The sequence below is a fragment of the Mustela erminea genome, chromosome 5 (assembly GCF_009829155.1).
Source record: "Mustela erminea isolate mMusErm1 chromosome 5, mMusErm1.Pri, whole genome shotgun sequence".
Classification (NCBI taxonomy): domain Eukaryota; kingdom Metazoa; phylum Chordata; class Mammalia; order Carnivora; family Mustelidae; genus Mustela; species Mustela erminea.
The window spans coordinates 53,926,673-53,950,594 of record NC_045618.1 but is presented as its reverse complement, the minus strand read 5'-3'; the positions used below and the strand labels follow the sequence as shown (position 1 = coordinate 53,950,594).

Genomic DNA, 23,922 nt, shown 5'->3' with positions numbered 1-23,922 from the left:
ATACTCCATTGTGTATATGCACCACATCTTCCTTATCCATTCGTCCATTGAAGGGCATCTTGGTTCTTTCCACAGTTTGGTGACCAAGGCCATTGTGCTATAAACATTGGGGTACAGATGGCCCTTTTTTCTACATCTGTATCTTTGGGGTAAATACCCAAGAGTGCAATGGCAGGGTCATTGGGAAGTTCTATTTTTAATTTCTTGAGGAATCTCCACACTGTTCTCCAAATAGGCTGCACCAACTTGCATTCCCATCAACAGTGGAAGAGGTTTCCCCTTTCTCCACATCCCCTCCAACACATGTTGTTTCCTGTCTTGCTAATTTTGGCCATTCTAACTGGTGTAAGGTGATATCTCTATGTGATTTTAATTTGAATCTCCCTGATGGCTAGTGTTGATGAACATTTTTTCATGTGTCTGATAGCCATTTGTATGTCTTCATTGGAGAAGTGTCTGTTCATATCTTCTTCCCATTTTTTGATATGATTGTCTGTTTTGTGTGTGTTGAGTTTGAGGAGTTCTTTATAGATCCTGGATATCAACCTTTTATCTGTACTGTCATTTGCAAATATCTTCTCCCATTCCGTGGGTTGCCTCTTTGTTTTCTTGACTGTTTCCTTGGCTGTGCAGAAGCTTTTGATTTTGATGAAGTCCCAAAAGTTCATCTTCACTTTTGTTTCATTTGCCTTTGGAGACGTATCTTGAAAGAAGTTGCTGTGGCTGATATCGAAGAGGTTACTGCCTATGTTCTCCTCTAGGATTCTGCTGGATTCCTGTCTCACATTGAGGTCTTTTATCCATTTTGAGTTTATCTTTGTGTACAGTGTAAGAGAATGGTTGAGTTTCATTCTTCTACATATAGCTGTCTAGTTTTCCCAGCACCATTTATTGAAGAGACTGTCTTTTTTCATCCCAAATATTTTGAACAGTTGTGCTTTCCTTTTCATTTGTTTCCATGAATTTTTTAAAAATTCTTTAATTTCCTGGTTTATTCATTCCTTCTTCAGCACGAAGCTCTTTAGCCTCCATTTATTTGAGTTCTTTCCGATTTCCTCTTGTGATTGAGTTCCAGTTTCAAAGCAGTGTGGTCTGAAAATATGCAGGGAATGATCCCAGTCTTTTGATATTGATTGAGACCTGATTTGTGACCCAGGATGTGATCTATTCTGGAAAACGTTACATGTGTACTGGAGAAGAATGTGTATTCTGTTGCTTTGGCCTGGGATGTTCTAAATATATCTGTGAAGTCCATCTGGTCGAGTGTGTCATTCAAAGCCCCTATTTCCTTGGTGATCTTTTGCTTAGATGATCTCTCCATTTCAGTGAAGGGAACTGTTGAAGTCCCCTACTATTACTATTACTGTATTATTGTTGATGTGTTTCTTTGATTTTGTTATTATTTTGCTTATATAAGTGGCTGCTCCCATGTTAGGAGCATAAATATTTATAATTGTTAGATATTCTTCTTGGATAGTCCATTTAATTGTGATGCAGTGATGTTTGGTTTAAAATCTAATTTGTCAGGACTCCTGGTGGCTCATTCGGTTGAGTGTCTGCCTTCCCATCAGATCATGATCCCAGGGTCCTGGTATGGACCCCTGCTTTGGGCTCTCTGCTTGGCAGGGAGCCTGCTTCTCCCTCTCCCCCTGTCTTCTGCTCTGCCTGCTTGTGCTTTCTTTCCATCTCTCTGTCAAATAAATAAGGGCATATGTTATCATAAGCACTTGGTGTTATACTTAACTAATGAATCATAGAACACTATATCAAAAACTAATTATGTGCTATTGGTGGCTAACTGGACATAGTAAAAAAAATTAATTATGTGCTATCAGTGGCTAACTGGACATAGTAAAAAAAATTAAAAAATTCAAAAGAGGAAAAAATCTAACTTGTCTGATATAAGGTTTGCCACCCCAGCTTTCTTTTGATGTTCATTAGCATGAGAAATGATATTCCACCCCTGCATTGTAAATCTGGAGATGTCTTTGGGTCTAAAGTGAGTCCCTTGTGGACAGCATATTTATAGGTCTTGCTTTTTTATTTGGGGGGGGAAGAGAATATGATCAGGTAGGTGAATAGAACAGAGCCATACAGTAGATTTTGGGTGTATTTTGGTCTGTTAGAAGAAACTGCATCCCAAATTTTTAATGAAAGAAAACTTACACATACACACACACACACACACACACACACACACACACACACACACATAAGGTTAAATAAAAGGAAGGTATAGAATATGACTGTAAAAATGAAAACAAAAAAAGATTTTAAAAAAGGAATTGATAAGTTGGTTGAAAATGAAGGAAGAAAAATTAAAAAAAAGAAAATTAAAAAAAAGAAAGTTGAAAGAGTAAGCAATCATGAGAAAAAAAGCCATGAGTTCTGTGTGTTTTATTCCACTAGCACTGGAGCTTTGCAATTCTCCTTGCTTGGTAAATCTTGACTGGATGTTCTTGCTGATCTTCTGGGGAAGGGGCCTGTTGCATTCTCAATGCCTTTGCCCAAGGTGGCGTTATACCACTTTTACCAGGGACCAGGCTAGGTAATCTGTTCTGATTTGCTTTCTGTAGCTTTTGTTCCCTGACAGCTTTCCATGCAGCTTTAGAGATGGTAGCCTTGCCATCTCTTGCCCCGGAGCTCAGAACTTGGGGTCCCACTCCTCAGTGAGTGCTCAGAGAAAAGCAGTCAGTCACTCCTTTCTTCCTGATCTCTGACCACACTCTGTGCTCACCTGGTGTGTGACTGAGCATTTCTGTCTCAGACACACAGCCCTGTTTTGAGTCTCCAAACCTTGCAGACTTCTGTGGTGTGCTCCCACACTGCTTGTCCTGGGGAAGGATGGGGGTTTCCCCTGTTCTGCTGTTTATTGGGCCCCTGCTTGAAGAGCAGTGGCCTGACTCTGCTGCAGATCGTGGTTTATGGCAATCCTGAGGTGAGAGCCCACTTCTGGGCTCACTCTTTGCAGCCGGCTTCCCCACTTTGATACCTGGGAGCTCTGCAATAGTCAGGCATTCCCAGTCTTTCTGTGATCCTGAGGATTCTGAGACCACTGTCCCAGCAAGTGTTCCACCCTTTGCTTAGCCACCAGAGTTGTGCCCCTTACCAAGCAGACTTCTAAAAGTTCTGATTTTGTGCTCCTCTGCTCTATCACTTGGTGGTAGCCATCTGATGGAGGCTCCCTCCCTCTGTGGTCTGTCTTCTTATATATCACTTCAGATTCACTTCTCCACACTTCCTGTCTTGCAGAAAGTGGTCACTTTTCTGTTCCTAGAGTTGCAGCTATTCTTTTCTTCAATCTTTGGTTGAGTTCTCAGGTGTTCAGAATGGTTTAGGAGCTATCTAGCTGAATTTCTGGGACCAGATAAAAAGGTCTCCTACTCCTTCAGCATCTTGGACTTTCCTCTGAAATTTTAAATATGTGTCATGGTCTGGACACTTGTGGGTTCATCTTATCTGGTACTATCTGTGCTTCATGAACTTGGATGTCTGTTTCCTTCCTTAGGTTAGGGAAGTTTTCACCTATTAGTTCTCTAAAGACACTCTCTGCTATTTTCTCTGTCTCATTTCCTTCTTGGACCCCTATAATGTGAATGTTTGTTTGCTTAATATTGTTCAAGAGAGCCTTTAAACTGTCCTTATTTTTTATATTATCTATATTTTTTAAAATTCTTATATTTTTTTGCTGTTCAGCTTGGGTGTTTTGCATCCACTAATCTATTGTTGATTTCTTTTTGTGTACTGTTCATTTCAGTTATTGTATTCTTGAACTCTGTTTTCTTTTAAAATATATATATTCTGTTTCTCTATTGAAGGTCTCATTGAGTTGTTCCACTCTTCTCTCCAGCCCAGTGAACATCTTTACGATCATTACTATAAAGTCTTTATCAGGTATATTGCTTACCATTTCATTGAGTTCTTCTTCTTCTTTTTTTTTTTTGTTAGAAGATTTTATTTATTTGTGTGTGTGTGTGAAAGAGAGAGAGAGAGAGAGAACATGCCCAGGCAGTGGGGAGGGCAGAGGGAGTGGGAGGAGCAGACTCTCCACTGAGCAGGGAGCCCCACTTGGGACTATCCGGAGACCCTGGGATCATGACTTGAGCTGAAGGCAGACACTTAACTGACTGAGCCACCCAGATGCTCCCATTTCATTGGTTTTTTTCCGAGGTTTTGTCTTGTTCTTTTTTTAGAACATATTCCTCTATCTCCTCATGTCACTTAACTTTGTGTTTGTTTCTTTGAGTTTGGAGGAGCAGCTACTTCTAAACTTGCAGAAATTGTCTTATGTTTATTTGTCTCCTGTGTATGTGTGTACTTGGTGACTTTTGTAGGCTGAAGGTCATGGGTTACTTCAAGCTATGGATGGCATGGACTGGAGGTCACAGATCACTTTATGCTGGAGCTGCCCTGGTCAGATGACTGGAGCTAAAGTGGGCTTCAGCTGGGGCAGTCTTGAGGTTCTCTATGAAGAGAGAACACTGAGAAGACTGCTGCGTCTTAAGTGAGTGCAGATCAGGAGTGTCCCAAGACTAAATGTGCAGAGGGCATTCTATCAGGATGGTTGAAAGTAACATGGATGCAAGCTGGAGGTCCTGGGGCTCTCTATGTAGAGGGCGTCCTGATAGGAAGCTGAAGCTGAAGTGGGTCCAGGCTGGGGTATCCTGGGGTACCCAGTGTGGAGAGTATCCTGGTGTGGTGGCTAGAGGTGAGGCAGGGTGCAGGACAGCAGGTCCCTGGTGTGTCCTTGTAGCAGGTGTCCTGGCTAGACAACAAACGCTTAAGTGAGTGCAAGCTAGGGGCTCCTGAGGCTCTACACAAAGAAGGCACCTTAGCAGGATAGCTGAAGGTGAAGTGGGTATAAGCCATGGTGTTCCAATACTCTGCTCAGAGGGTTCCCTGGTAGGGTGGCTGGAGTTGAGACAGGGTATAGGTTGGGGTGTCCTCGGTCACTATGAGGGGGTGCCCTAGAAGGATAGCAGTAAGAGAAGTGGGTGTGAGCTGGAGTGGTCTTGGGGTTCTTTGCATAAATGGTACCATGGCAGGACTGCTCAAACTGAAGTTAGGTGTGGGCCAGTGTTGTCTCTGGTCTCTCTGTGCAGATAGTACACTGGCAGAATAGCTGAAGTCAAATGTAGACATTAGAATGTCCAGAGGGTCCCTACACTGAGGGTGCCATGGCCAGATAACTGAAGCTGAAGTGGGTATAAGCTGCGTGCCTTGGGGTGCTCAGCTCGGGGTGGGGGTGCCCCTCTGAGGGGTTTGGAGCTAAAGTAGGCATTAGCTGGGAGGTCCCTGTGTGTTTTTCACTGGGGGTCCCCTAGCCAGCCATCTAAAGTTGCAGTCGTCTGGGCAAGGATTATTCAGGGGTGTTTTGCGCTTCTGTCACCTTGGTGCAGCTGCTGGAACTGTAGTCAGCAGGGGTGTCCTGGTGTGTACCACCTTGGGGTTGCTTTAGTGGGATGGCTAGGGCTGTTGTTGGATAGGGGTCCAGTGCACTCTGAGACAGCAGGCTGGCTGTGGCATCCAGACACTACTTTGGTCTGCACTCTCAAGGTAGAGGGATAGTGTAAACTATGGCACTTGCTAGCTCCTCCAATTCAGAGATAGTTCCAGCAGCTCCCTTGCCACTCAATGAAGTTCTGATGTTGGCTCTATTGGCTCTGTGTACTAGTTTCTCTTTTAAAATGTATTTTTTAAGATTTTATATATTTATTTGACACAGAGAGAGATCACAAGTAGGCAGAGAGGCAGGCAGAGAGTGAGAGGGAAGCAGGCTCCTTGCTGAGCAGAGAGCCCAATGTAGGGCTTGATCCCAGGACCCTGAGATCATGACCTGAGCTGAAGGCAGAGGCTTTAATCCATTGAGCCACCCGGGTGCCCCACTTGTTGCTCTTTTAAACTGTGGCTGTTTTACTGTTCCCCAGGGCAGATAAATGCACTTCCACTCCCTCAGTATGATCCCTCTTCACTGCACTTTGCAACATCAGTAGTGGAAGTTTCCTTTCTTACTGTGTATTTGTCTCTTCCCTCTGGCTATTCTCTCTTACCCTTCAATCTTTAGTTATGCAGAAGGTATTAAGTCAGCCCTTGGTTATTTTTTAGGAGGAGGTGAGTTCAGGGTCTTACTATATCACCATCATGGACAGTAATCCCCCTTTATGTTTTACCATTTTCAATTTATTCATACTACTGTCACTGGACTTTTTACCCATATTTACAATCATCCAAGTTACAGAGACATAGGGGCAAAGAATTTGGGAAAGAGAAATTAACCTGGGAAGCATTATAGAATTAATGACATCATCCCTGGAAAATTTCATGGCAATACCCTCTATGCTGCTGAGCAAAAGGTGTTTGGTGATTTCATAAACTCACCACCCAATTCAGTGCCTTTAATAAAGTTGCAGATGAAGAATTATGTTGACTTCTTAAGACAACATGTTTTATTCTGTTAAGCTGAGATGAAACATATAAACCTAATACTTTAGGACTCTCATCATGAAAGTGGGTGTTTCATATTAGAAAATGAATTAGAGTCTCTGAATTAATTTGTGAGATTTGGAAATTTTATTACTGTTAGTACTGGTTAAATGTGTGTCCTGGAGTTTGAGTGATAATTAACTTTTTAAAGCAGCAATATCTTACATGAAGCTATTAGTTTAAAAACTCTAAGCTTCTACTTATAATATAATTTATTAATGATCTAAATTATTCTGAAATGAGACAGTCACAATACAAAACATGGAACTGTGAGTGCAATCAATGCGGTGGCGTCAGAATCAGTTGCATCTGTAAGGAACAAGCAGAGAAGAAAGAGGAAGAATGAAGATGGATTGGAAAGAGACTAGGAGAATAAAAGAAGAGATAAGTAAAGGGAGAAGAAAATCCTATAAGACAAATAGGGAGGATTTCATAGCTTTTTATAAATATAAAATTAAAGTTTATGATATAGGAAACTTTCTACTTTATCTAACACTCTATCACCTGCCTAAAATAGTGGCTGGCATATAGAAAAGCCCAGGAAATATTTGATGAATGAATTTCCTTGAAATAGGTACTGAATTGTTCATAGAAGAAACAAAACAGCAGTCCTCAGAAATACATAGAGAAATTGCTTTAATAGTATCTTCTCCACAAACTTGTACTTCCTGGTGATAAACCAGTTATATATACATAAAAAGTGGGTATTTAGCTGAGTGAAGAAATTTTCACTCTTTCTGTTACAAACATTTCAGATTACCATGTATCATTGATGAGGAAATCCTGATGACCTGAGAGAGCTTGTTTGGAGAAAAAGATGGTGCACTTGTTTCTCTACATTTTCAGAAAACCCTGGTGACTTTGTGAAGCTTCAGGAGTTCATCAGAAGCAAAATCTCCACAGAGTTTGCTCTCCTTCCTCTTGGAGATGTAACATTTTTCAGTCATTCAGGGTCTGGGGAGACCCATCTTTAAGCAGGAAATATAGATACATATTAAACAAATAAGATGATCAGAATGATAAGTTTGTATAGAAGTGGGAAAGAACTTTGAGAGAATCTTGTTCATTTACTTCATTCTGCCAGTGGAGAACCAACCCTGTGAGGGTAAACAGCTAGCCAGTGTGTTCACAGCCTTACATTCACAGGGCCAGAACTAGAAGTCAGCCTACCTTCCAGTACAATCATCTTCCTCAGTAATGCTCTATACCTGCTTAGTAGAGTCATGAAAAAACTAGAATTATTTATATTTGATAATATCACTCTAACCTAATTAGAAGAGCCCTGGTCCCCGAGTTTTTAAAATCTTATTTAAAATAATATTGGCTTCCCTTCCAGAAAGATGATTTTGTTTTGTTTTGTTTTGTTTTGCCAGTGGGAATTTCTCTTGCTAACCCCCTTTTCTTATTTCTTCACACAACCTGGTCAGTCCTTGAACAGTTCCATCTCAGAACTTGTAGCTCTCTGCTTCTCTGTACCATCTCCTGGTATGGCGCCAGAAGATTCCTGACTCAGAATAGCCTCAAATGTGGAGAAAAATAATACTGAAGGGAGGGAACCACACCAGAATCCTGGAGATAAAGGATCAAAATTTTCTTCCTCTTGCTTAAAACAGGATTTAGTTCTCAAATAGGGCAGGAATAATTGAGGCCAGATGTCTGTTTTACACAGTGAAAAAGTTTAAAATGAAGTGGAGAGCATTAAAATCAGAAGCACATGAATCTTGGAAAATCTTCACATTATGGAGACAAACATATCAAAAGGTTTTGTGTGTAGAATTGATTTGATAAGACAATGCAATGATTGAAATTTGAGAATAAGAGAGTGATGGCGTAAAATAAAGGGATGAAAGTATTTTCAGTAAGAGAAAACTTCTGACAGAAATATTTTACTGAAGAGTAGAAACTAAAGAGGAATTGAGAGGAATAGAAAGAGGGACCAACCATGACAGGTGCAATTTTTTTGTGGGGTATGAATATATTTCTTTATTAGGATGCTCACAGGAATGACACACTAGCACTATCCTTCTGATGTGATAAAGAATACATAAATCTGACCTACATCATGGCAGGGAACAAGGTAAGGGCTCTCAGAGTTGTCCACTGGAGACATCCCCATCCACCAGAGAGGATGTTTCCTTGATTCCAGCATCTTTGCTGTAGCTTCCAGTCAGGTCTCCATGACTTGCCCAGACTTCATTCCAGCATCAGCTAACCCTCTTTTTCCTAGGCACTCTGGACTCCTTCAAGACCTATGTCAGCTCCCTCATGTCTAACTTGTCCAGGCAGCCTCTGGAATTCTGCAGCACATCTCTTTGGTATGCTGCTGCTGTGCCACCCTCAGGGGCATGTTTGGGACTTGGGGGAGAGGCAAAATAACATCACATTACCAAAGCAGGCATTTGGGGTATATTGGCAATGACACTTGGACATACACCTAACAACCTCACAGAATACAAATAATACCTAATCCCCCAGAGAGCAACCACATATGGAATGATATTGTGTTTCAGGCACAAGGCATACCAAGTGAATGGTATTTACATCCATCGTGTCCTACGTAAAACAGGAAGTTAGCACCTGAACGTTGGAACCAGATCTGTGTCCTGCCTCTTCCTTGTCTTTCAAAGGTGTCAACACTTTGTTTACCGCTGTTTTCAGCCTTAGATCATTTTATAAAAGGCAGAGAGAGTAGAATGGGTGATTGGTGTAGGGTGGTGGATTAATATATGGATAACAACCTATAAAACAGAAGAAGAATAATACAAAAATGCAAAACCCAGATTTAATACTAGAATATGACAAGAGAAGGTAGCTAGAGAAACTAATGCAAATCAGGATATGATTCACAATGCCAAGGGAAGGACTCAGTGAAGAGTGGGGCAGAGCCAACTGGTTGAGACTAAGAGCCTTTCAGTGGACTGCTAAATGGACAGGATCTGGTGCGTCAGCTGAGAGCCTTCTTTGATGGTGACAGAGCAGGCAACGACAGGCTCGGAAACCCTGCTGACCTACCCCATAGCATGCTTGGAGCACACAATCACCTATGGACCATTTTTATCCTTACACAGAAGCAGAAGTTGCAGGATAATCTCCAGGGGCTCAGCATCTGTAGCCATCATGATGAATGCAGAGACAACACTGTTGAGAGGTTTGGTGGCTTCATTGGTTCCTTTCCAAAGCTGCTTTTAGTTACATGACTGCTGACAAGGTCCAGTAGTTTTTTGGTGAGGTGGGCATCTGCAAGGGAGTAGACCTTCAGATTTACATCACCCTCAGTCATATCTGCATTTCTGTAGTCCTGCCACCCCTCAGAGCAAGGGGACTTAAGAGGAGGATCGAACCTGCCTTGACCAGGTCACATGGGAGGAATGGCACAGGTGCAGTTTTATAATAAAAAAGCATCTTTCCTATCTGCCTGTTCAGCAACAGGATGGACATTTTTAGAAGAAGAGAAATTCAGAGAGCTTAATTTCTGTGCATAATCTTTCCTCAAGACAAAACTGTACAAAAGATTCTTCAAAATGGGAAATAATTAGCTACACAGGAGAGTGATCAACAGTTGTTACAGAGAAGTCTAATATTGAGCCCAGTATTAGCTTCTCTTGGGGGACTCTTTGAGTCACATTGACTTCCCCATGAGAGAAAATAGTGAAAGAGAAATTGCATGGTAATGAGACAGAGGGAAGAGGGATGGTTTGTAGGCAGTATGTTGGTTTGTGTAAAAGTATCCTTATATTGGTTATGTGATCTTTGAGATGAAATGCTTAGAAGAACTGAGCTAGGGAATGAGGGTGTGAAAACATATCCTGAGTGTACAGACATACCTTCACTCATGTACCAAACTGGAAGAAATAGATGTAAAACCCTTGATATTTAGAGATAATTTTTTTTATTTATTTATTTGAGATAGAGACAGTAAGAGAGAGCATGAGAGAGGAAAAGGTCAGAGGGAGAAGCAGACTCCTCATGGAGCTGGGAAACCAATGTGGGCCTCAATCCTGGGACTCCAGGATCAAGAGCTGAGCCGAAGGCAGTTGTTTAACCAACTGAGCCACCCAGGTGCCTTGTAGATATGATTCTTAAGCTTGACAGTGGGAGAATATATTGATCATTTTCCTCTTATCAGTCATAGCCTATGTTAACCTATATATATTTACCTGTGGTCCCAAACTTTGGAGTGTTGAGGATGAAGGTCTTCTTGAATGCTTTCAACACTTATTTTTCCTGAGTTGACCTATACAAGTAAAATTTGTATGTAATTAGATCAAGTTCTAATGAAATCAAGGGAAAGAGATAAAAACAAAAGAAGAAAATGTAGGGAGTTAGAGTTGTTTCTAAGAGGAGCATGTTTACCTGCAGGAGATACTCATTCAAAGGACCTATGATAAGGCTTTGAAACAAGCCTAGTGTATCTCTGTAAAAGTAAGGCTGTCTTGATTTTTGATGTGCAAATATAAAGAATAAGATCTCCAGGCTATCATGGGGCTCCAAAGTGTGAAGGATCTATCTTTGTTTAGAACTGCATTTATTTAGACCTTTATTTTATTTTCTTGGGTCAGAAACAAGTAAGAATCTTAATTTTCTAATTACAGAATGAAGTTTCAAATTAATTTTCAAAATGTATTGATATTGAACCTAATGATTCATAGACCTGTACCCCTGGGGCTAATATATGTTTATTAAAAAATTAAAAAATTATAAAAAAAGTATTGACATTGCAAAATGTATAAACAAGGATACAAACTAGAGAATACTGCGGGATGATAAAAAATAAATAGGTAAGTATGGTCACTTGCATTAATCCTAGTATATATCAGATGATATATTTATTTGCCAAGAAGAAGCAGAATTACTCTAAGATAAGAGGAAAATTTCTCCTGTTTCTTCCCAGCCCTCCAAAAACTCTTCTGCAGCACAGTGACCCACAAAATCATTCTATCATGTCAGTGTGCTGCTGTCCCAATATATCAGTGTTCTAAGTCAGACCCTGGATACCAGGCAGAACAACAGATTAAGATGAATGAGCAGCATCTAGGTAGAAATAAAGTCCTGAGGAGTTGGTCAGGTCAATCGACACAGAACAAGCTGTGATTTGAGAGCGATCCTCTAAGGAATGGATCTTGGGTTTGCTTGGTAACAGAAAAGGCTGCTGGGTCAAGAGGAGCAGGCATTGCTAATGTAGAGTTTATGAGACCTAGAAGTATTAGAGAGGATGGAGACCACTAATTTAATTGTTGCTGCAGCTGCGATTGGCCAAAGCTTTGAATTGGCTTGAGTCTACAAAAGGTACTCATTAGTAGATTTCACTGTAGAGTATTCAGGACACAGAGACAGAGAAAATTACCTGAGAAAAAGAGAAAGAAAAGAACGGAAGTACTGTAATCCTATGACCTTTGGCTGAATGTATAAAGAAAGCTCAAACGGTATTCAAGAAACTATTCACATTATTTGTTTTTACTCTTTGTTGGTTTTATTCATTTATTTAATGATAAACATTTATTGAGCATTTTCTGTAGAGTTGTTACCCATTAATGTTATAGTAGTAACTATGATGGACCCAACCCCTTCCTCACATGGAACTTCAACTATAATGAAGACCTACATCAAATAAGAAATTATTATAATTCATTATTATTTTAATTATTATTATTGATGTTACCAAAAGTGGCATTAGGGAGTGGTATAATATATACAATGGAAGGAGTTTTTCTGGACCCAGGATTTTGGAAGTGTTTCTTGATAAAAGGATGTTGAGGGGAAAAAACCCACCTACTGAGACAAGATGGCGGGGAAGTAGGAGGAGGCGCCCTTTCAACCTGTACCCTAAAGTGAGCTGATTACCTTCCAAAGAACTCGGATCACCCACGAAATCAGCCTGAGATCAGAATTATATACGTTTGGATCTCTACCGGAGCAGAAGACGCCAGTGGGCAGGTAAAGTGGAGTGGGAAAGTCAGACTGATATCAGAAGATAAACCAAAGGGGGAGGGAGCCACCAGAGGCGACCCAATGGAAAGTAATATCCCAATACGAGAGTGCTCTGCAGCTGGGGACCAGCATTAACTCGGGAGTTTGGTAGAAAGCACTCAAAAAGAGCAAAGGATGGTGGGGGGGGGGAATTGCGGGAAGCGGGGTGTTAGGGTTAAGTCCCCAGACCAGGACAGCCACCTCTGGCGAAGAGCCAGAGAGAGTGCGGCAGAGAAACCAGGTCTTGGTCCCTGAACCACCAGCGTGCATGAGAGTGTGTGGTGCCCTGCTCCCCTGAAGGGCTGGGGGCCTCACCAGCCAACAGAAGCACAGACTTTTTGCAGATCCCACGCGAGTGCCCTGTCATGCCATCAGAGTTTGAGTTGTGCCCCACACCCTCTCCTGAGAGCGTTGCACACAGGCACCAGCCCGGTGCTCTTGGACCAGAAAGACCAGGCACTCCCAGCCCGGGCCAGCAGGAAAATCTCAGTGTGTGATCACTGCTTGGAACCTCTCTGTCAGTTTGGGGCTGCCCAGACAGCCGCTGCTGCTGTGGTTTTGGGTATAAGCAAAAAACCTGAGTCCCCAGGGACCGCGACTGGGAACCTGCTCTGCCAGTGGCCAATGGGGGATTTTTTGGGGCTCTGCAGCTAGACTGAGGCTTCTCTCTGAGAGGGAGGTCAGGGTGCAGTTTGCTTTCCTTTAAACCTACAAAACCCATCAAAAGTGGTCAAGGCGAGAGAGAAAAACAAAAGTGAACAAATATAAAAGCTTCCAGAGAACAAAAGCCTGAAAAAAACAGTTTCCTCAGAGCCCACCCACTTGAGGGGGGCGGGAGGACTTAACTCAGAGAACATCATTGACTGAAAACCCATGTGGCAGGCCCCTCCCCCAGAAAACCAACCAGGAAAGGAAAAAAAAAAAAAAAAGAAAGAAGACAAGAGAACAACCACCACTACTTCATAGGACAATTTTTATTAATTTGTTCCCACTATTCTGGCTCATTTTTTTATATAGATAATTTTTTATTATTATATAGATAATTTTTTAACCTATTTACCATCACAGTGAGATGTCCAGTACATCAAATTCCATAATAACCTTCTAACCTGAACTTTTTGATACATACATCTGTGTTTTCCTTTTGCATTTCTATTTTTTAAATTTCTTTTTAAAAAAATTTAGTTTAGTTTAGTCTAGTTTATTCCTTTTTTTAATTTTTATTTTCTAATATTCATATAGAGTTAAACTTCAAGGTAATCCCCTTTCCCCAATCAATGTCACCCCTATAGGTAAACCAAAACCTAATCCCCCTTTATCTTAGGAAAGTTGAGTCCTTTAACAAAGATATCAAGATACATCCAGGAAGAATCAAAACAACCTTCTTCACCCACACTGAGAATTTACAACCACTCTCCCATCTTTTTCCTCCACCAGTATTTCTGTGTTTTTGTGTTTGTCCTGATAGTATATAAATATTACACTCGGGGTTCTTTGTGACAAGGTTCTTCCTTTATTGGCATATATATATATAATTTTTTTATCTTGTCATATACCTTTATCAGTCTTTTTTTGGTCTGTTTTTGTTTGTATAATTCATAAATCTTACCTTGGGGCCCATTTGGGCTGAACCTTCTCTTTTATCTCACCAATCATTCCTGTCTCTCTCTCTCTCTTTTTCTTTTCCTTTTCTTTTTCCTCTCATTTGGGTGGGGAACCCTGATTTCTCAGAAGTGTTCCATGGTGCACCTTGACTGCACCACGGTTGATACATCCAGCTATACCCATTCAGCCATCTCTCACCAAAATGACTAGGAGGAGGAATGCCCAACAGAAGAAAAATACAGAGGATGGGCCTTCTGCAACAGAGCTAACGGCTATCAACATAGACAATATATCGGAAAGAGAATTCAGGCTAACAATTATCCAGGCAATCGATAGGTTGGAGAAAGCCATGGATGACCAAATGGAATTGATTAGGGCTGAACTGAAAAGGACCAGAGATCATGTTTTTAATATTAGGGAAGAGCTGAAAGCTACCAGGGATGAGCTTCACAATGCTCTCGATGAGTTCCAATCTAATCTAAATTCTCTCAAAGCTATAGCAACTGAGACAGAAGATAGAATTAGTGATCTGGAGGACAAACAGATAGAGAGAAAGGATCAGGAGGAAGCCTGGAATAAATAGCTTAGAAGCCATGAAAACAGAATCAGGGAAATAAATGATGCCATGAAACGTTCCAGCATCAGAATTATTGGAATCCCTGAAGGGGAGGAGAAAGAAAGAAGTCTAGAAGATATAGTAGAACAAGTCCTTCATGAAAATTTTCCCAATCTCATGAATGGAACCAGCATTCATGTACTAGAGGCTGAACGGTCTCCACCCAAGATTATACATTCCCCCAAAAATCATGACACCTGATAGTCAAACTGAGGAATTATAATTGTAGGTATAATCTCTTGAAAGCCACTAGGGCAAAGAGGCTCCTTACTTACAGAGGAAAGCCCATCAGAATAACGTTGGACCTGTCCACAGAGACCTGACAAGCCAGAAAAGTCTGGCAAGATATATTCAGGGCACTAAATGAGAAGAACATGCAGCCAAGAATACTTTATCCAGCAAGACTGGCATTCAAAATGGATGGAGAGATAAAGAGTTTCCAAGACCGGCAAGGCTTAAAAGACTCTGCAACCACCAAGCCAACACTGCAGGAAATATTAAGGGGGGTTCTATAAAAGAGGAAAAATCCTAAGAATAGCATTGAACAGAAATATAGAGACAATCTACATAAAGAAAGACTTCAAAGGTAACTCGATGTCAATAAAAACGTATCTAAAATATTCACTCTCAATGTGAATGGCCTAAATGTGCCCATAAAACAGCACAGGGTTGAAGATTGGATAAAACGACAGGACCCATCCATATATTGTCTACAAGAGACCCATTTGGAACCTAAAGATATATCCAGCCTGAAAGTGATGGGATGGAGAAGCATTTTTCATGCCAATGGGCCTCAAAAGAAGGCTGGGGTAGCGATTCTCATATCAGATAAATTGGATTTTAAACTAAAGACTGTAGTCAAAGATACAGAAGGACACTACATCATTCTTAAAGGGACTATCCACCAAGATGATCTAACAATTGTAAATATCTATGCCCCCAATATGGGAGCAGCCAATTACTTAAGAAAACTGTTAATCAAGATAAAGTCATATTGATATGAATACACTAATCGTCGGAGATCTTAACACACCTCTCTCAGAAATAGACAGATCATCGAAGCAGAAAATCAATAAATAAACAAGAGCATTGAATGACACATTGGACCAGATGGACCTCATAGATATATACAGAACATTCCACCCTAAAACAACAGAATACTCATTCTTCTCAAGTGCACATGGAACCTTCTCAAGAATAGACCACATACTGAGTCACAAACCAGGACTCAACCGATACCAAAAGCATGAGATGATTCCCTGCATATTCTCAGATCACAATGCTTTGAAATTGGAGCTCAATCACAAGGAAAAGTTCAGAAGGAACTCAAAAACCTAGAAGCTAAAGACCACCTTGTTTCAGAACGCTTGGATCAACCAGGAGATCAAAGAAGAACTGAAACAATTAATGGAAACCAATGAGAATGAAAGCACTTTGGTCCAAAACCTATGGGATACAGCAAAGGCGGTCCTAAGGGGGAAATACTTAGCCATCCAAGCCTCCCTCAAAAAAATTGAAAAATCCAGAACACAGCAGATGTCTGTAAACCTTAAAGAACTGGAGAATCAACAACAAATCAAACCAACTCCACACATAAGAAGGGGAATTATAAATATTAGAGCTGAGATCAATGAGGTAGAAACCAGACATACAGTAGAACATATCAATGAAACTAGAAGTAGGTTTATTTTAAAGAATCAATAAGATCGATAAACCATTGGACACCATAATCCAAAAGAAAAGAGAGAAATCCCAAATTCATAAAATTATGAATGAAAAGGGAGAGATCACAACTAACACCAAGGAAGTAGAAACAATCATCAGAAGTTATTATCAACAGTTATATGCAAATAAGCTTAGCAACCTAGATGAAATGGATGCATTCCTGGAAAACTATAAACTCCCAAAATTGAATCAGGAAGAAATGGACAACCTGAATAGACCAATATCTAGTAACGAGATTGAAGCAGTGATCAAAAAACAAGAGCCCAGGACTTGACAGATTCCCTAGGGAATTCTACCAAACTTTCAAAGAAGAAATAACACCTATTCTCCTGAAGCTGTTTCAAAAAATTGAAGCAGGAGGAAAACTTCCAGACTCTATGAAGCCAGCATTACCCTGATACCCAAACCAGGCAAAGACCCTACCAAAAAGGAGAATTTCAGACCAATATCACTGATGAATATGGATGCTAAAATTCTCAACAAGATCCTAGCAAACAGGATCCAACAGCACATTAAAAAGATTATCCACCATGACCAGGTGGAATTCATCCCTGGGCTACAAGGATGGTTCAACATTCGCAAATCAATCAATGTGATAGAACAAATTAATAAGAGAAGAGAGAAGAACCACATGGTCCTCTCAATTGATGCAGAAAACCATTTGAGAAAATCCAGCATCTGTTCCTGATTAAAACGCTTCAAAGTATAGGGATAGAGGGAACAGTCCTGAACTTCATCAAATCTATCTATGAAAGACCCACAGCAAATATCATCCTCAATGGGAAAAAGCTTGCAGCCTTCCCACTGAGATCAGGAACAAGACAAGGATGCCCACTCTCACCACTCTTGTTCAACATAGTATTAGAAGTCCTAGCAACAGCAATCAGACAACAAAGAGAAATAAAAGGTATCCAAATTGGCAATGAAGAAGTCAAACTCTCTCTCTTCGCAGATGACATGATTCTTTATATGGGAAACCCCAAAGACTTCACCCCCAAACTACTAGAACTCATACAGTAATTCAGCAACGTGGCAGGATACAAAGTCAATGTACAGAAATCAGTGTCTTTCTTATACACTAACAATGAAAATAAAGAAAGGGGAATTAGAGAATCAATTCCATTCACTATAGCATCAAGAACCATAAGATACCTGGGAATAAACCTAACTAAAGAGGTAAAGGATCTACTCGAGGAACTACAGAACACTCATGAAAGAAGTTGAAGAAGACACAAAAAGATGGAAGACCATTCCATGCTCTTGGATCGGAAGAATAAACATTTTTAAAATGTCTATACTGCCTAGAGCAATCTATACATTTAATGCCATTCCAATCAAAATTCCGCTGGTATTCTTCAAAGAGCTGGAGCAAATAATCCAAAAATTTGTAGGGAATCGGAAGAGACCCTGAATCCCTAAGGAAATGTTTAAAAACAAAAATAAAACTGGTGGCATCACATTACCTGATTTCAAGCTTTACTACAAAGCTGTGATCACCAAGACAGCATGGTACTGGCATAAAAACAGACACATAGACCAGTGGAACAGAGTGGAGAGCCCAGATATGGACCCTCAACTCTATGGGCAAATAATCTTTGCCAAAACAGTAAAAAATATAGAGTGGAAAAAAGACAGTCTCTTCAATAAATGGTGCTGGAAAAACTGGACAGCTATATGTAGAAGAATGAAACTCAACCATTCTTTTACACCGTACACAAAGATAAACTCAAAATGGATAAAAGACCTCAACATGAGACAGGAATCCATCAGAATCCTCAAGGAGAACATAGGCAGTAACCTCTTCGATATCAGCCACAGCAACTTCTTTCAAGATATGTCTCCAAAGGCAAAGGAAACCAAAGAGAAAATGAACTTTTCAGACTTCATCAAAATCAAAAGCTTCTGCACAGCAATGGAAACAGTCAAGAAAACAAAGAGGCAAACCACGAAATGGGAGAAGATATTTGCAAATGACAGGAGAGACAAAAGGTTGATATCCAGGCTCTATAAAGAACTCCTCAAACTCAACACACACAAAACAGAGAGTCATATCAAAAAATGGGCAGAAGATATGAACAGACACTTCTCCAATGAAGACATACAAATGACTATCAGACACATGAAAAAATGTTCATCATCACTAGCCATCAGGGAGATTCAAATTAAAACCACATTGAGATATCACCTTACAGCAGTTAGAATGGCCAAAATTAGCAAGACAGGAAACAACATGTGTTGGAGGGGATGTGGAGAAAGGGGAACCCTCTTCCACTGTTGGTGGGAATGCAAGTTGGTGCAGCCACTTTGGAGAACAGTGTGGAGATTCCTCAAGAAATTAAAAATAGAACTTCCCAATGACCCTGCCATTGCACTCCTGGGTATTTACCCCAAAGATACAGATGTCGTGAAAAGAAGGGCCATCTGTACCCCAATGTTTTTAGCAGCAATGGCCACGGTCGCCAAACTGTGGAAAGAACCAAGATGCCCTTCAATGGATGAATGGATAAGGAAGATGTGGTGCATATACACTATGGAGTATTATGCCTCCATCAGAAAGGATGACTACCGAACTTTTGTAGCAACATGGACGGGACTGGAAGAGATTCTGCTGAGTGAAATAAGTCAAGCAGAGAGAGTCAATTATCATATGGTTTCACTTATTTGTGGAGCATAACAAATAGCATAGAGGACATTGGGAGATAGAGAGAAGGGATTTGGGGGAAATTGGAAGGGGAGGTGAATCATGAGAGACTATGGACTCTGAAATCAGTCTGAGTGGTTTGAAGTGGCGGGGGGGTGGGTGGTCGGGGTAACAGGTGGTCGGTATTATAAAGGGCATGGATTGCATGGAGCACTGGGTGTGGTACAAAAACAATGAATACTGTTATGTTGAAAATAAATAAAATAAATTAAAAAAAAAGATGTTGAAACTGAGAGTTGAAGAATGAATAGATATTAATAAACAAAACATGAAGGACAGATGTTTGAGACAGAGTGATTAGCTAGGACAAAGCCTCAAGATGAGAGAGAATGAAGTTTTTTTTTTAAAATATTTTATGTATTTATTTATTTTCTTAAATTCATTTTTTATTTGTTCAGCATAACAGTATTCGTTATTTTTGCACCCCACCCACTGCTCCATGCAATCTGTGTCCTCTATAAAACCCACCACCTGGTACCCCAACCTCCCACCTCCTGCCTCTTCAAACCCCTCAGATTGTTTTTCAGAGTCCATAGTCTCTCATGGTTCACCTCCCCTTCCAATTTCCCTCAACTCCCTTCTTCTCTCTTACTCCCCATGTCCTCCATGCTATTTGTTATGCTCCACAAATAAGTGAAACCATATGATAATTGACTCTCTCTGCTTGACTTATTTCACTCAGTAGAATCTCTTCCAGTCCTGTCCATGTTGCTACAAAAGTTGGGTATTCATCCTTTCTGATGTAGGCATAATACTCCATAGTGTATAATGACCGCATTTTCCTTTTCCATTCGTCCACAAATAGATTTTTTTTATTTCTAAAGAAAGTTTCAAAACAGAAGGGACAGAAGACCACTGAGTGTGCTCCAAGACTCATTTCCATGTTTCTTACTCTTCATGCCTGTGAATGATGCATATTCATTTCCTTTGATTATACTTTATTTAAAATTCCGTATTACTCTTGTGATTTAAGCATTTCTTCTGTGCTCCAATTAACGTTTTTTAATGGCAAAAAAAGAGATTGTTTTTACTTATTTTATTTTAGAGAGAGAGAGACAGAGGGGTAGAGCCTCAAGCAGACTCTGTCCTGAGCACAGTGCCTGAGGTAGTACTCAACTCTGGGTTCAATTTCATGAGCATGAGATCATGACTTGAGCTGAAACCAAGACTCTGAAGCTTAAGGAACTGAGCCACTTGGTGCCCAGAGAAAAATGAATTTTTAGGCAAGCAAAAGAAAATAAATTTCCTCTGGAATTGTCCTCTATCCAGCAGAAGAGGATGAGGGCCAGGTCTTGGTCACCTCATAAATCTTAAAAAGTAGTTTATATTTTAATTTAAGAGCATTGACAAGTATTGAGGGGTTTTAAGGAGAAATATCATGTACTTAAATTTATACTTAAAAAACCTCTCATTCTGTATGTAGATAATGGGAATAAAGGCAAATCAGCTTTGAAGGGAGAAGACACATAGTGACTCATACTCAGTTTGAAAAATGACATGTGAAGAATTAGACAAAAATGGTGACATTTGGAAGAAAACAAAGGACATATTTAGGAGGTGTTTAGAGGTTGGAATTAATATGATTAATGATGAGACAATTAGTTTAGTTTCAGGTCTGCTGAGTGGGAGATGCCCTTAAAGCATCAAGTCAGTAAACCGTTAGATTTATGAAGTAGGAACTCAAGAAATAATACCCTGGCTTAAGAATAAAAGGTCTTGCAGAGATGGTAATTAAAGCCAAGGGAATGGGTGTTCCCTAGGGAAAGAATATGGAGTGAGAAAAGACCAAAGATGCAATTCTGAGGAACACTGAGTTGGGTGGTGGAGCAGATGAGAGAACCCCAGCAAACTGTTACTGGGAAGGAATTCCCTAAGAGTAGGTGGAAAAGGGGGAGACTGTACTATCTCAGAAGCTCAGTGGATTATTTATAAGAGGGAGTGGTTAGCAATGATCAAGTAAAGAACTTTCCATCCAGATGAATACCAAAGCTTTAAAAGAAGTATTAATGATTAATTTACATGGAGTAGCAGATATGTTATTGAAAAGGTTCCTGGAGAAACACTGGACAAAAAACATAGGCATTATTTTCCTTAATCGAACAGATTTTATTTTCAGAGTAGTATAAACAAGTAAATGAAAACATGTGTACTTTAATAAAGCATTTATTCCAAATGTAGAAGTGCTCAATCAAATTGAATATGCCTTACCAGTTTTGGCTTTTTACTTATCTAAGATACATAAACTTTTGGGGGAACATTTTGTCAGGTCAGGAAACCATATTCAAAGAAACCAGAATCTCTAAACATACATTCTAGGGTGATTATTCTTATGTGAAACAGCTATTAGTTTTATATTTTAATTAATTAAATTTTTCAAGATTTTATATTCTTGAAAGAATTTATTAATTTATTAAAATAAATACATTTTATTTATTTGAGAGAGAGCACAAGTTTGGGGCAGTTGCAAGGGAGAAAAAAAGGCAGGCTCTCTGCTGAGCAGGGAGTCCCACATGGGGCTCAATCTCAGGACCCTGAGATCATAACTTGAGCCAAAGGCAGATGTTTAACAGACAGAGCCACCTAGGTGTCCTGAAAGAGCAATTACTTTTATAATTTTTTTTAAGAATAAACTAAGATATTGAATATTTGAAAATCTTCATCTTTAGGATAGTAGAAAGTGAGACAAAATCTCAGAAATCTGGTTTGTATTTATTTGAAGTATTTATAGTGCAAAGAATTATCCTTCTTTATTTACAGCCAATCAAATCTAAACAACTAAAACAGCTTGCTTAATCTAAATAACAAATAGTTGGTTTTGTTTCTTATTTTAAGTTAAACTCAAACTAAAATAAAAATTAAAAAGTAGAATTTATTGATTTTGATTGACTCAAAGTCACATTTTATCTCTTAAATCCATAGGTTACCATGAGATATATTTATCATTTGTTTGAGGTATGTCTTCATAATTGAGAGTAAATACAATTAGCAAGTCACAGAAAATGGTATTTGAATGTAAGTTTACTCCTATGAATTAGCTCAGTTTTCTGTTCTCACCTTTCTTTTCAATGTAAGTAGGTGAGGTCAATTTATTCTCTGTCATTAGCAAAATAACGTGACCTCTGACTCAATAATCCATCTCTACAGGGAGAGTTTTGTTGAACTGTCATGACAATAGTAGTTCTTACCATTGTAATGATGGCAATCACATGACTTGCAGTGCTCTTGTTGAGCCTGAAGCATGTTGTATGTGGATCTGCTCCATTCATTGTGAGATCCCACTAGGACCCACAATCCGTTTGCTCAGTCTTCTCATGGCCACTCTCATGTCTTTGTTTCTTAATGTATAGATGGCAGGATTCAAGAGGGGGGTGATAGCAAAGTCAAAAATGAACAAGCACTTATCCAGTGATGTTGTAGGGTAAGGCCACACGTATAGGAACATGCATGGTGTAAAAAACAAAATCAATACAGTGATGTGAGCTGACAGTGTGACAAATGCTTTGGACAAGTCCCCTGAAGAACGTTTCCAGACAGTGACCAAAATGAAGATATAGGATATAATTAAAGAGAAGAAGGTAGCCATGGATATGAACCCACTGTTAGCGATGATTACAAACTCCAGCTTGTAAGTGTCTACACAAGCGAGTTTCATGACCCGAGGAAAATCACAGTAAAAACTATCTACTTCATTAGGGCCACAGAAGGGCAAGTTTATGACAAAAACAAACTGAGACACAGCATGGATTATCCCCACTATCCAGGCAGCCACTACAAAGGAAACACACATTTTGGGGCTCATGATGGTCAGGTAGTGGAGAGGCTTTACAGATTGAAGTGTTACCGGTTATATGCAAGCTATGAGGCAGCACCACTGACCTCCCCCCATGACATGTAACCACAAATATCTGTATAATACATTTTGAATGAAATGATTTTACAGTTCAGTGAAAGATTAGTGATTGTGTTGGGCACATTTGTGGTAGAGGGACAGACTAGATCAAGGAGAAGAGAGGTTGGCTAACAGGAAGTACATGGGTGGTGTGTAAATGAGATTCAATGATTATCGTGAACACAATGAAGAGGTTTCCCAGGATAATTCCCATGTAGAACACAGAGAAGAACCAAAAGAGAAAAAGATGCATCTCCCACGAATTTGAAAGTCCAAGCAATACAAATTCAGACACCACAGAATCATTTGTTGTATCCATTGGCTCAATCAGTAGAGAAGATGCTGAAGTATTCTAAAGGTAGAAAATAAGGCAGAATTGAGAAATATGGGAACTGAACATTGATATGTTGTTTGCCCATCAGTGATTTTGTGTAAAATATGTTGCAAGTGTCTAATTTAGAAGTTAGAACACATACAGAGGAGAAAGGGGAAAGGAAGAAAAATATAGAAAATAAAAAATCAAAAGTTAGTCTTGGGTGACAGGGAACGAAATCCTGTGAGAATAAGGCAGGTAAAGTGGAGGTTTAGCAGTAAAGAGTAACATCTTCCTGGTAGAGACCTTCTTTACCATGCTCATTGTATAAAATTTGGGCTTCTTCTGTCTTCTACATATATATTCAAGAAAATGACTTCTGTGTCATAAACAGTTAGCCATAATTTGAATGTTCAAAACCTTAATCATATTTGTGCACAAATATTGTAGCAGAATGTACTCTTTGATTATTCTTTTACTTTGTACCTGCAAAATATCAAGCATTAATCACTCATGCAATAATGAAGTGACCAGACAATGAGTGTAAGAGTGTTGACTCTAAGAGTAATCATAGCTTAAAATGAATAGGCTTAACCCTCTGATAGTTTCCAATATTGTGACTG

General features: G+C 39.7%; 2 pseudogenes; both read right to left on the bottom strand.

Annotated features, from left to right (window-relative positions):
* Positions 1-9,347: 9,347 nt before the first annotated feature.
* On the bottom strand, positions 9,348-9,763 carry LOC116590135 (annotated as a pseudogene).
* A 12,596-nt stretch (positions 9,764-22,359) lies between these two features.
* Positions 22,360-23,305, bottom strand: LOC116590134 (annotated as a pseudogene).
* Positions 23,306-23,922: the final 617 nt, after the last annotated feature.